A 14,822-nucleotide genomic window follows, 5' to 3' on the forward strand; every position below is an offset into this window, starting at 1 on the left:
AAAGACGAAGGAAAGAAGGTCCTCTACTTAGCAGGGAAGGAGAGCTAATAACTGATGATATCAAGTAAGCTGAGGTATTTAATGCCTACGTTGCATCCCTCTTCACTAAAAAGGTTAATGTGTGACCAGATACTAAAACACAACTTATATTACTTATATTAACAGCAAAGGGAAAGGAATGCAAGCCAAAATAAGGAAAGAGCAGGTTAAAGAATATTCTGATAAACTGAATGTATTCAAGTTGGCAGGGCCTGATGAAATTCATCCTAGGGTACTTCAGGAACTAGCTGCACCAATCTTGGAACCAATAACAATTATCTTTGAGAACGGTTGGAGAACAGGTAAGCACTTGAAAAGGGCAAGCCTAGTACCTATCTTTAAGGGGGGAACAGAGAGGACCCAGGTAATTATAGACCAATCACCCTAAATTTGATATGTGGAAAGATACTATAACAAATGATTAAATAATCAATCTGTAAGTACCTAGAGGATAATAGGATTATAAAGAATAGCCAGCATGGATTTGTTAAGAACAAATCAGGCCAATCCAACCTAATTTCCCTTTTTGACAGGATTGCTAGCCTAGTGGATAAGGGGAAGCAGTAGATGTGTAAGTAAAGCTTTTGACACAGTCCCCAATGACATTCTCATAAGCAACCTAGGGAAATGTCGTCTCAATGCAATTACTATATGGTGGGTACATAACTGCTTGAAAGACCATATTCAAAAAGTAGTTATCAATGGTTCGCTGTCAAACTGGGAGGGTGCATCTAGTGGGGTCCTGCAGCAGTCAGTCCTGGGTCCAGTACTATTCAATGTTGTCATGAATTACTTGGATAACAGAGTTGAGAGTATACTTATAAAATTTGCAGATGACACCAAGCTGGGAGGGGATGCAAGCACTTTGGAAGACAGAATTAGAATTTAAAGTGACCTTGACAAACTGGAAAATTGGTTTGACATTAACAAGATGAAATTCAATGAAGACAAGTGCAAAGTATTTCACTTAGGAAGGAAAAATCAAATGTACAACCACAAAATGGAGAATAACTAGGTAGGTGGTAGTACAGCTAAAAAGATCTGGGGGTTAGAATTAATCACAAATTGAATATGAGTCAGTGTGATGTAGTAACGAAAGAGGCTAATATAATTCTGGGGTGTATTAACAGGAGTGGTGTTTGTTGGACAAGGGTGGTAACGGTCCCACTGAACGCGGCACTAGTGAGGCCCCAGCTGGAGTCATGCGTGCAATTGTGGTTGCACACTTTAGGAAAGAGGTGGACAAACTGGAGAGAGTTCAGAGGAGAGCAACAAACATGATAAGAGGTTTAGAAAACCTAAACTACAAGGAAAGGTTAAAAAAACTGGGCATGTTTAGTCTTGAGAAAAAACTCAGGGGGACGTAAGCACAGTCTTCAAATATGTTCAGGGCTGTTATAAAGAGGACTGTGATCAATTGTTCTCCAGGTCCACTGAAGATGGGACAAGAAATAATGGGCTTAATCTGCAGCAAGGGAGATTTAGGTTAGCTATTAGGAAAAACTATCTAACTTTAAGGCTCATTAAGCACAGGAATAGGCTTCCAAGGGAGGCTATGGAATCCCCATCACTGGATGCTTTTTACGAACAGGTTGGACAAACAACTGTCAGGGATGGTCTCTAGGTTTCCTTGGTCCTGCCTCATCACAGGGGGCTGGACTTGATGGCTTCAAGGTCCCTTCCAGCCTTCCAGCCTTTTATTTCTGATTTTATGATATTTCAGCAGGAAGTCCCATAACTGGTGAGATAAAGCATGTAAGTATCTGGCCAGAATTTTCAGTTACAATTGGCAGAATCAGCTTTGAAGGGCACCTTCCTCAATCAAGGGCTTTTGCTTTTAAGATTAGTGTTCATAGTCTAATCATGCTACACTTAATTTAATTCACTTTGCTGTGAACTCATTAAATTCTTTTCTTTTAGATAGAAACCCTACCATGGCTTGGCAAGGGAACAGGAAACCTGTGCTCACTACTACAGAGTTCTGAATGCACTTGGCTTATTTAACCTGACAGAGTGATGGGTACTGCAGCAAATTACAGCACATCTCATTTACATTCCTATGCTGAATCACTTTTTGCTTTACACTTAAAGAGTTGAATTTACTCACAGTTGAATTTACTAAACATATAGGGAGAGAAAAACAGACTCTGATTCCAGGTTGGGCATTAGTGTCTTGGATAAATTGTTTTGTGTTATATCTTTAGAAATCCAATAACATATATATATATTTGATCATAAATCTCCAGGAATACTTTCATCCAATTTTAATTACTTAGGGTCGAGCCTTAAGTTAATAAGGTCAGTAAGAGGTTTTTCTGAAGTCCTTATTATCATCTGAGTCTCCTACAGTAAGCTGAATAGAGAGCGAGGACTTCAGGGTGTGGCCTTCACCCACCTACTGTCAAATTTGTGAATATACACTTGCAAAACCCTCAAAATTTGCTTTGCACAAGTCTCAAAATTTGCTTTGCAAGAATATTTATTCTAGCAGCGCTCAGCTGCCAAAATGTTCATGTGAAATGGTTATAAATACAGTTCAGTAACAGTCACATTTTAATTAAAATAAATGCTTGTGGACAATTATTTTCTCCCATTATTTGCTCAATAATACTTGTGACTTTCAAAAACATTCACCACCTTTGAGGTCAAAATTTCCTATATTTGCCTTCTTCCTCAAGATGCATTTTAGGAAAATTTGAGCTAATCCCTTTATCCATTTTTGAGTTATGGTGCAGTGGAAAAAATACACTTCTCACTTAACAAAAATTCTAACATTAGTCTATTTGAGCAGAGCTACAGTAAGAAACAGCTGAAGTTTCAGCCTAACATTTGGCATAACTATAGACTTCTTTGAGGAATAGTGTATTTGATTGGTTGGGGTGGGGGATGGTTTTGATTACATAAAAATTAGGTTTCAGAGTAGCAGCCGTTTAAGTCTGTATTTGCAAAAAGAGAAGTGAGCTGTAGCTCACGAAAGCTTATGCTCAAATAAATTGGTCAGTCTCTAAGGTGCCACTTGTACTCCTTTTCTTTTTATAAAAATTAGGAACATTGAAAGTATGCACTGAGCAAGTGCATGAGATTCATTCATTAGGCACTCATACCAAGACTTCAAATTTTAGGCCATGTCTACACCTACAAGCTTACAGTGGCACAGCTGTACCAATATAGCTGTGCTCATGTAGCTGCGTATGCCGACGGGAGAGAACTCTCCCGTTGACAGAATAAAAACAGCTCAACGAGCGGTGGTAGCTGTGTCTGCAGGAGAGATTCTCCTACCGACAGTGCTGTGCACACGAGCGCTTATGCCCGCAAAACTTATGTCGCTATGGGGTGTTTTTCTCCACACCCCAGAGTGACAAAAGTTTTGCCAACCTAAGTGCTAGTATAGGCATAGCCTCAGTACGTGGCTGTATGGTTTTATTATAATAATATGGGCCCAATCCTGAAGTTCTTATTCAAGCAAAACTCAGTAAGAGTCAACGTAACTTTTGCTTACATAAAAATTTAACAGAGAAACTTAGTCTCAAGGGACAGGATGCTGCAAAACATTGTAGGTTTAGTATCTTCCCAGGTGATAAAGCTGGCAGCATTTTATAATCATTTACAAATATGGTTGCAGAATATTGTCAACAGTAGCTTTAACCCTCAATACTATGTACCTTAAACATTTTAATTTGTATGACTCTTCATTATTCTCCTGTTTGAGTTCTTATTGTGTGCAAGTATTAAAGGTACCATGTACAACTCTCATAAGTTACAAAAAATAATTTGAAAATAAAACCTAGCTACAGAAACATGCCTTCCCCAAAGCAAGAAAAATAATGAAAAGGTTCCATAGTATTCTGTACAAAAAGCAAATATTGTTCTAAGTGTTTGCATGCAAATGATTAAACATCAGAGTATTAAACTTTTCACACAAAAAAGTGAATTGCCATTGAACAAAAGACTCTAAAGAGAAGTAGAAACATTTTTCAGTTGCATGACAATGCAAGCAGGAATTAGTACTTTTTATAAATTCTCATGTGTGCTTCCTGTTCCAGTTTGTTTAGTCACAAGTACTGAATTAGATTTCTGTTGGCTGATTGCATTTACTATAAACAGGTTTTGTGCTTTGTTTAAATACATCAGGCTACTTAACCCTTGCATAGGCAGGTAAGGTAAAGGGGGTGGGAAGGGAAAGTTTACTCTCTGGCATGCTGTTTCTTTTGAGGTTAAAAAACAATTGTCAGAGAGATCACAGAGAGGTTAAAGGAGGGCTTGGCTGTTGTTTCTAAAACTAGTTTCTCTTTTGTTCCTTTTCTAGAAACTAGATGTAACTTCAGGTCAGAAGGGGTTGAAATGCGTCACTTCTTTGACAAGCACAACCCCTGTATTGATGAAACTGGATCAGAAAAGTTTGTGGGTTTCTCCTAGTGCAATACCTTTCTGTGCTAATTCAAGCCATGCTATGCCTCAGGTGAGTACTATTGATTTGTTTTCCTTTAAATCTACATCTATATATTGAAAGCCTACATTGTTTAATAGCGGGGGAAAGAAACCCATGATTTAACATCTTGTTCCTTAAACACTTTGTGCAGAGATAAAGCAGGTGGCTCAGCAAATAGGTGGTTCCATTTTAGTGTGGAGGATATAGTCTCCCTCTCTGATATTCACATTGGAACTCCACCTTTAAAAAAAAAAATACAAACATGGGGTGTCAAACAATACTTAAACTGTTTCCAAGTGTCTCTCTCATGCCAGCCTTTACATCTCTTCAGGTTATCTTTCCGCCCTCCTACCCCCGATTTTATTTTTTTTAAAAAGCAAAGGTATCTGCACTCCTAAAACAACAGGAATGCTGCGCTGGCCTTGAGCCAGCAAACGCTCAGTGAACAGGATAAAATTTCAGTTCAGATTTACGGGAAGTTGCTGGTGTTGGGAGTAAAAATCTGGTTTGGTGAGTTTAAGGGCAGGGAGTATACAAGAGACAACCTTGCTACTGTGAGCAGCGAGAACAAGAGAGGGGGAAGAAAAAAAGAACAGAGAGATGAGACACTTAACATTTTCCTCTCACAGTCACAGTGTGTGCTCCTGAGTCCTGAGATATCGCAGGCTTTACCAAGCCAGTACGCAGAAACTGGGCTCTGGTAGGGCAATATCTTAGCTTAACTTTCATGCTTTATGTCTAATCAGGAATTTAGTCTAAAAAAGTGCTTTCTGATTAGCACTCCTGTTTAGTACTTTGGAATGTGCAGCTTAGGTTAGTGAGAATCAAGGGTTTTAGCTTAGCTGGTATTACTAATTACAAGTTTCTCTGTATGCATTTCAGTGTTCAGAAGGTCTAAACAGGCAGGGAGTGAAAGGAGGGGGTTAAACAGCATTGGAGGGAGTTGCTCAACACTCCTCATTTAGCAGAACATTAGAAAAAGTAAGAAGATGCATTGCTGCCCAGAAACTCTTTCTTCTCTGTGAATGGTGCTTAAGTGTAGAGACTGTCTTCAGAAACACAATACAGGTAGGTAAATTTATGTGATCACTGTGCTGTCCCTGTGTCCTTACTGCAGGGTTTATGCTCTTGTGATTGTTTTAAGAACATGGTGGGACGTAAGTTATTTTTGAAAAAGTGTTTTAAATAATTTCTGTAAAAAACAGAAAAAAAACCACAAGTTTTGATAAATCCTTTCAAGTGATTGAGCAATGGACTAGATTCTTTCTTTAAAAACTTGTAAGATTAGAGAGGAAACGAGAAATATCAACTAAGAGAAGACTGAAAAGTGATTTCTGGTACATACACTATTTCAGAAGTTAAGTTTAAAAGATTATGTACATCTTCATATCAAACAAATTATAACACACCAGTATCTTCTTATCTGATGTGTTAAATAGTGTTGAAGTAAATATGTTTGTGTTTTTTTTTAGTTAAAATCATAGTCTATGCAGAACATATAGTGGTGATATAATTCTGATGGATGACTAGTTGGGATCTCTGATTAGAGACATTAAAATGAAGAGAACAAGACTTTTCTAATGGATATTTAAAAATAAAATATATTATGGTAGATCTCACCTTTATATGCCTTTAGTTAGATTTTTGTGTGGTTAGATGAGGATTGTTGGGGCTTATCTCTCTCTCTCTATGCATGTAAAAAGAAAGTTTGTTTTATAAATTAAAATTATACAGTTCATTTCCCATTGGGGCTTTAAAATAAAGATTGGAGCTAAAGTCACAGAATTTTAAAAGTTGGATATAGCAAAACAAAATATTAGAGTTTGAAATCTGCCTTAAGTTCTACCTATGCCACCCAGATGAGGTCACAGTGCAGAACTTGGCCCCAGGGGCTAGTTTGAATGTAATAGTGGTGTCTTTATGAGCCTTCCAGATTTATGTAATAATAATTTTGGACAATCTTGCAATATTTCTTAACAAGTCTAATGCTGAGTTCACATGATGGTAAGGGGGAGAAAAGAAAAAAAAAAAAACATAATCAGGCTGTTGCAACAACTATTGCCTGAGAGATATGCAACATTATATACTAAACATCTCCAAGTACAGCAGGTGCCAGATCATAAAGGTGAAAGATCACTTGTGGTAATAAGCAGAGCCTGGTATAAAATTGGAAAACTGAAGACAATATGCACTCTTGAGAAAGGAAAATAAGATAACACCAGAAATATACTGCTATTTGGAGTTTATCTAACAGAGATTCCTGTTTAAATTACTAACAAGGCTAAAAATCAAACTATACAGTCAAAATAACATTAGAGTCTGAAAAATAAATTAGGGGAAAACATTTTGCTTGTATTCTCAGTTTCTCTCCCGCTCTTATATTCCGTCACTGGGCCAAGTTCTTCTTTCATTCATGTTTTACCCCAATGAAGTAACTTCATTGACTTCAGTGTAACTATTCCTGATTTACAATCTGTCTGAGATGAGAATTGGGCCCTCTCTCTTCCTCATATATCTTGGGATTTCAGACACACACAACAAGGTAGGCTAGCTTTGGGATGTAAATATGACTCCTAATAATATCTGTACTTTAATGTTCCAGTCTAGTCTGAAAAATCAATGTTTGATTAAAAAAATTAAAGGAATGTGTTGTACATCAGCAAAGTATTAAAAAAAAAAAAAAAAGCTAAATACTTTTGGATAAGGGTACTTAGCTGCTTAAAATAAGATGGCAAATGTTTACAGGAGTATTGTTTCAAGAGAAATTTTATCTAAGGGCCTGAGCCTGCCAGGATGTCCACACATGGAGCCCTGTTGATTACTGTAAGACTTTTTTCATAGGTGCAGGAGTCCACCCGCATGGAGATTACTGCAGGATCAGGGTTTAAGTCTGTGGCCAATAGCCATCCATATCTCTAATGTTTGGTGTTATAATTTGCTATTCTACACATTGTACAGAAGTTGTATTATACTGATGTAGTCATCACTGTCATATGATAGAAGCCTGTCTGTGAAAGCTGTATAAGTGTCTGATATCAGGGAAATTCATATGACTGCGTTCATTAGGATTTTTTAAATGTCTGCTGTACTTTCTCTCTCTGTTAACTAAAAGCAGGTGCTCGGATCTAGTTTGAGCTGGTTGCCCATGTAAATATCTAATAACAAAATTTAGATGGCACACTATTTAGAGTTGAACACTATTAAGGCTATTCTGAACAAACATACGCGTGCTCATATTGGTTTAGAATAATGAGTTATGTATGTATTTTCCTGGACTCTGGCAATTGTTATATTACACTCCTCTGAATGTATAATTTCATCTCCCACTTTTCTAAAATTCAAACTGTTTTCTCTGAGTATGCATGACTGAGTTATCAAATTAAGAATGATCCAAATTACTAAGAAGTATACTAAAAGTATCTGCATTACTACTGACAAACAATAGTAAAGACGTAAGGGCCAAATCCTGTTCCTACTGAACACAGTGGGAGTATTTCTATTGATTTCTATGAGACCGAGGAGAAGGATTTGGCCCTTAGTGAGGAAATACATCTGCCAGGCCTTTAGTAGTTAATTTTGTATACCGATAGTTATGCATGAAGATTGTCTTTCTCTCTTTAAGGACATTTACATCTCAATATTGGAGATGAGTATAAAGCAAAAGCCCTAATCTGAACACCCTGCGACCTAAATTATACTTGGTACACTTGGAACTGTGTTCCCATCTATCATTTTTCAATTTTCATGTTTCTAAAACTGACCAGTGCATTCTACACACTTGTAGTAAGGACACTGCTCATTATCTTTCCCAGTAAGAGGCCGAAAAGAATATTTCTTTTTTGTTGTTGTTTTTTTTTAATAACATGGTTCTGGGTACACCTAGCTCCTGCCAAGATCAGGCACATCTTCTCAGTATCCTTGTCAAGACAATATAGGCTTTGTATAGTTAAGACTTGCAAGGGTTTTGGTGACACAGTAAACTCAATAGAGCACAACAACTTCTTATTAACTGCAAAGTCAACAGACAGCCTCATGTTTGGGGGCTTTTTTGTTTGTTTTCTTTTTACATTTTATCTGCTGAAAATCAGAGAGGAACTCTCTCAGCAGAGAGGACATTTTTTTAGGATATACTTTTCACAAGATAACATTAAGACTGTAATTTTTTTTTTTTTTTTACCTAGTTAAGTTGCAGAAGATTTGAGTGAGGGTACAGGCAAAGGTGGGATATTTTGGAGAATGAAGGAGCGAAACAAACTACAAATGCATCAGACCTATTGCAAATAGAATATTAAAGAGCCATTCAGATAGTAATAATTTTCAATCACTAACTAAGGTTGCTAACTTTCTAATCACACAAAACTGAATGCCCCAGCCCTGCCCCCTGCCCAGCCCCTTCCCCAAGGTCCCACCCCACCCTACCCCTTCTCTGAGACTCTGCCCCCTGTTCGCTCCATCCCCCCTCGCTCTGTCACTTGCTCTCCCCCACCCTCACTCACTTTCACTGGGCTGGGGCATGGGGTTAGGGCGCGGGAGAGGCTGAGGGCTCTTGCTGGAGGTGCGGGCTCTGGGGTGAGGCTGGGGATGAGGAGTTTGAGGTACAGGAGAGAGCTCTGAGAGGGGAAGGGGGTGGGAGTGCGGGGGGTTCTGGGCTGGGGGTGTGGGCTCTGGGTTGGGACAGAAATGAGGGGTTCAGGGTACGGGAGAGGGCTCTGGGCTGGGGCAGGGGATTGGGGTGTGGGGCAGTGAGGGCTCTGGCTGGGGGTGTGGACTCTGGGGTAGAGCTGGGGATGAGGGGTTTGGGGTGCAGGAGAGGACTCCAGGCTGGGGCAGGGGTCCCCGGTAGCCCTTACCGTGGCTGCCAGGTCCCTTTGGTCCCTAGGTGCAAGGCCAGCCAGTGAGGGACTGCACAGTGCCCTTGTGCCTGCAGGCACCGCCCCCGCAGCTCCCACTGGTCGCGGTTCCTGACCATTGGGAGCTGCTTAGGCAGCACTTGGGGCTCGGGCAGCGATCAGAGCCTTCCTGGCCGCCTCTGCACCTAGGGGTCACAGAGTCCCGGTGGCCACTTCCAGGAGCCGTGTGGAGGCAGGGCTGTGCTGCGGACTGGACTTTTAACGGCCCAGCTGGCAGTGCCTACCGGAGCCGCCAGGGTCCCTTTTCACTCAGGCGTTTCAGTTGAAAACCGGACACCTGGCAACCCTATCACTAATAAACTGGGCTGGATTTAACTAACAACCCAGAGGCAGAAAGCTCTGTATCCTATTTACCAAGCCCTGGAGTTATCTAGTCCCTACTTTGTTGAAGCACCATCCCAATTGTAATGCATCTTACAGAATGAATGAGAAGAACTCCATGTACAGACCATAGAGCTAAAAAAGTTAAGGATCAAGTTTAGCTCTTTCCCACCTTATGCAAACAATGTGGGCCTGATCACTCTCTCGTTTACACTGGTGTAAATTAGTAGTAACTCCACTGAAGTCAGTCTACTGTACTGGTGCAAAACCTGTGTAAATGAGGAGGAGTATAAGCACTAAGTAGGAAGTAGAATGACTTGCTTCATCCAAGGCAGGTTTAGGTTTGTCTGTGTGTAAACAGTAACAGCCAGCTTGGATAAGTCACTGTATAAATATCAAATTATCAGGGACAATCACAAAGCACTTCATAGAAATGTACTGAGCTACATAGGAATAATAGAATACAGCTACCTGTGGAGTGGAAAATATCACCCATTTTATACCATCAATTACTACTTTTTTTTTTTTAAGAGGGCAAATGAAACTGTTGGCAGACTCCAGTTACCCAAGCTCCGACTAGGCCCAGATGCCAGGGTTAATACATCCACTCTTGTGAAAAATGCCAAGGCATCTTTAATGACCACAAGATTTCCCCCCAACTAGCATTTTCTTGAAAAAGCCATTTCCATCTAGACCTGCAGTAAACCTTTATACATGCATGGATGAGTATGTTTAGTTAAAGACTGCAGAGTAGACCAACAATCTTGTGATTACTTATTAGCACTGTGTAAAACACTGAATTTTTAATTCAGAGAGGATTAGACGTATTTTGTTGTTCATGTCCTGTGAGTATCACTTTGAGTTCCAGATTCAAAGCAAAACTCAGCCAAAACCCTGGGATTTAAGATCTTTATTAGAAGTGAATCTGCACTGTGTAGAGTACAGTATGATTGCTGGCCGCTCTTGTCCCTTTTCAGAGTAACAGCCGTGTTAGTCTGTCTTTGCAAAAAGAAAAGGAGTACTTGTGGCACCTTAGAGACTAACCAATTTATTTGAGCATGAGCTTTCGTGAGCTACAGCTCCACAAGTACTCCTTTTCTTGTCCCTTTGTTTGCTCCTCCATCTTTCTGTATGTATCCACCTGTTGCCTCTTTTCTTATACTTAGTTTGTAAGCTCCTTGGACAGGGACCATCTTTTTATTCTGTGTTTGGACAATTCTTAGTACATTAGGGTCCTGGTCTATGACTGGGGGTCCCAGGCATTACCTCAAAACAAGTAATAATGGGCTGGGCTTTAATAAATGAGATGGGCTAAAGAGCCATTTTAACTTTTATTTTGATTAGAGATGGTTCAGATCTGGGTTCTGTTTTATCCAAAATGCCAAGATTTGGATGGAAGGGGGAAGTCTGATAAAAGGCTCTGATTTTTGGCCTTTCTCCAGTCCTGTGGGCCTGGGCTTCAGGCCTTCATATGCAATATGCACACATAAAGAATCTGAAAACAGGAACCATTTTTTTGTTCCTTCCAAATACTCTAAACCATCTCTCCACTTTTAGTGCACATTTCCCTCCCATGTCTTATTCGTTTGCCATGTTGTAGCTGCATGTGTAATGAGACAAACTACTTATGATGATGTTACGCTTCCCTATTTCCAGATCAAAGTATGATCTTTTGCAAAAATCTGGAAGCTAATTCTACCAGCACTTCATTTTTACACCTGTCCTGTGTTATGCTCTAACAATACACAAAGAACATCAATTTATTAACATTTATTTAGAATTTATTAACAATTTATATAGAATTAACAATTGTCTAGAAGGTAACTGCCAGCACACAATTGTTGTATTTTCAATCTTGGTATTTTTGAAGTTTTTCCCAACTCCAACCCCAGCTGAAAGGATTCCCTCTGAAGTCACACTCTAACTTTTCTGTATGTTATATATACACAATAGGTTTTAAATCAGTAACTGAATAAAAGAGAAGAGAGGAATGGATGGTCCAGTAGTTGGAGCACAAGCTTTAGACCTGGGAAACCTGGGCTCAAGTCCCTGCTCCAAAACAGACTTCCACTGTGATCTTAGACAAATCACTTAGGGTATGTCTACACTGGAATTTAAAGATCTGCAACTTGCTCAGGCTAAGGGGCTTGGGCTAAGGGGCTGTTTAATTGCAATGTAGACGTTCGAGCTTGGACTGGGTCCCAGAGCTTGGGCTGCAGCCTGAGCCAGAATGTCTACACTGCAATTAAACAGTCCTGCAGCCCGAGCCCCATGAGCCTGAGTCAGGTGGCATGGCCCAGACGTGGGTGTCTATTTGAAGTGTAGACATACCCTTATTGTCTCTGTGCCTCAGTTCCCCATTTGTAAAGTTGGGATCATAGAACTTCCATACTTCACAAGCGTGTTGTGATGATAAATACATTAAAGATTGTGAGGTGCTCAGAAATTATGGTAATGAGAGCCATATAAGCATCTAAGATAGATAAAAAGCTGTATTGTTTCTTTGACTTTAGCAAAGCTTTTGACACGGTCTCCCACAGTATTCTTGTCAGCAAGTTAAAGAAGTATGGGCTGGATGAATGCACTATAAAGTGGGTAGAAAGTTGGCTAGATTGTCGGGCTCAACGGGTAGTGATCAATGGCTCCATGTCTAGTTGGCAGCCGGTGTCAAGTGGAGTGCCCCAGGGGTTGGTCCTGGGGCCAGTTTTGTTCAATATCTTCATAAATGATTTGGAGGATGGTGTGGATTGCACTCTCAGCAAATTTGCGGATGATACTAAACTGGAAGGAGTGGTAGATACACTGGAGGGCAGGGATAGGATACAGAGGGACCTAGACAAATTGGAGGATTGGGCCAAAAGAAATCTGATGAGGTTCAATAAGGATAAGTGCAGGGTCCTGCACTTAGGACGGAAGAACCCAATGCACATCTACAGGCTAGGGACCGAATGGCTAGGCAGCAGTTCTGCGGAAAAGGACCTAGGGATGATAGTGAACGAGAAGCTGGATATGAGTCAGCAGTGTGCCCTTGTTGCCAAGAAGGCCAATGGCATTTTGGGATGTATAAGTAGGGGCATAGCGAGCAGATCGAGGGACGTGATCGTTCCCCTCTATTCAACATTGGTGAGGCCTCATCTGGAGTACTGTGTCCAGTTTTGGGCCCCACACTACAAGAAGGATGTGGATAAATTGGAGAGAGTCGAGCAAAGGGCAACAAAAATGATTAGGGGTCTGGAACACATGAGTTATGAGGAGAGGCTGAGGGAACTGGGATTGTTTAGTCTGCAGAAGAGAAGAATGAGGGGGGATTTGATAGCTGCTTTCAACTACCTGAGAGGTGGTTCCAGAGAGGATGGTTCTAGACTATTCTCAGTGGTAGAAAAGGACAGGACAAGGAGTAATGGTCTCAAGTTGCAGTGGGGGAGGTTTAAGTTGGATATTAGGAAAAACTTTTTCACTAGGAGAGTGGTGAAACACTGGAATGCGTTACCTAGGGAGGTGGTAGAATCTCCTTCCTTAGAAGTTTTTAAGGTCAGGCTTGACAAAGCCCTGGCTGGGATGATTTAATTGGGGATTGTCCTGCTTTGAGCAGGGGGTTGGACTAGATGACCTCCTGAGGTCCCTTCCAACCCTGATATTCTAAGCTCCACATAAACATTTATACCACAGGTGGTGGCGATACCCATGTGATAAACTGCATTTATCTTGTACTTTTCTGTGGCTCTTCAGCACTATATGCCCCCTCATCTCTCTCTGCCAAGACTACTTCTAACAGTCCAAATCTCTGAGCAACTTTCAGACACCTTTAAAAATGTTAATTTTAAAATGTTAATATTTAAAGATGGTTTCCTTCTTTCCCCAAAACATGGGATCCCTCTTTTTCCCCCAAATTACACTGCTCTGTGATTTAGGATGGGCAATGTTAAGTCCTAGACCAGTGACAGATAAAAGGTCCAACGTCTCCTGCACTGTGAAGTGACAAATGTGTGTTTTATACTAGTGGTTCTCAAAGCGTGGGTTGGATGACTAGTGGTTACCTCAACATTTGCCAGCCAGTCTCCTTCTTGTTCCAACCTTCTCAGTTCCATTAAAAGAGAACTAAAAGACATTAAATAATTTCCCAATATTCTTTTCCATACAAGCACTTGTTGCTATTGCCAAATGCATGTTATATCATTAAAAACAAGAGGGTAAATGGTGTAAACAGTTGAGAATGGGTTGGGTGGTCCTCCAGGAGGCAATGGTCTCGAATCTCCTCTACAGTTAACACCTGCCTAGGTGGGAGAGTGGAGAATTCTGATTTGGTAACTTTGAAAAACCTTGCATGGCGACAGGTTTCAGAGTGGTAGCCGTGTTAGTTTGTATCAGCAAAAACAACGAGGAGTCTTGTGGCACCTTAGAGACTAACAAAATGTATTTGGGCATAAGCTTTGGTGGGCTAAAACCCACTTCATCAAATGCAAGGAGTTAAAAATACAGTAAGCATATGCTCAGGGTTTAGCTGATCGCCATATTTGGGGTCGGGAAGGAATTTTCCTCCAGGGCAGATTGGAAGAGGCCCTGGAGGTTTTTCGCCTTCCTCTGTAGTATGGGGCATGGGTCACTTGCTGGAGGATTCTCTGCCCCTTGAAGTCTTTAAACTACGATTTGAGGACTTCATTAGCACAGATATAGGTGTGAGGTTTTTTGCAGGAGTGGTGGGTGAAATTCTGTGGCCTGCGTTGTGCAGGAGGTCGGACTAGATGATCATAATGGTCCCTTCTGACCTAAATATCTATGAATCTATATATTACAGCACATGAAAAGATGGGAGTTGCCTTACCAAGTGGGGGCTCAGTGCTAACGAGGCTTGATAGAGATCCTGTCGGTGTTTGTCTCTGTCTGAGGGATTGGAGCAAATGCTCCACACAAGAGATCCACTTCCTGGACACTACAGTGCAAATAAATGATGGTCACATAAACACCACCCTATACTGGAAACCTACTGACCACTATACTTACCTACATGCCTCCAGCTTTCATCCAGACCACATCACACAATCCATTGTCTACAGCCAAGCTCTAAGATACAACCGCTTTTGCTCCAGTCCCTCAGACAGAGACAAACATCTACAGAATCTCTA

At 40.6% G+C, this 14,822-nt stretch overlaps 1 protein-coding gene across 1 annotated transcript in view; it reads left to right on the forward strand.

The window, feature by feature from the left end:
- Window positions 1-5,485: 5,485 nt before the first annotated feature.
- Window positions 5,486-14,822, forward strand: part of RBM47 (RNA binding motif protein 47) — a 108,985-nt gene continuing 99,648 nt past the window's right edge. The window contains exon 1 of the mRNA XM_077814596.1: window positions 5,486-5,536. The gene's annotated coding sequence lies outside the window, so the exon portion shown is untranslated. The remainder of the gene's footprint in view (window positions 5,537-14,822) is intronic.

The sequence above is a fragment of the Eretmochelys imbricata genome, chromosome 4 (assembly GCF_965152235.1).
Source record: "Eretmochelys imbricata isolate rEreImb1 chromosome 4, rEreImb1.hap1, whole genome shotgun sequence".
Classification (NCBI taxonomy): domain Eukaryota; kingdom Metazoa; phylum Chordata; order Testudines; family Cheloniidae; genus Eretmochelys; species Eretmochelys imbricata.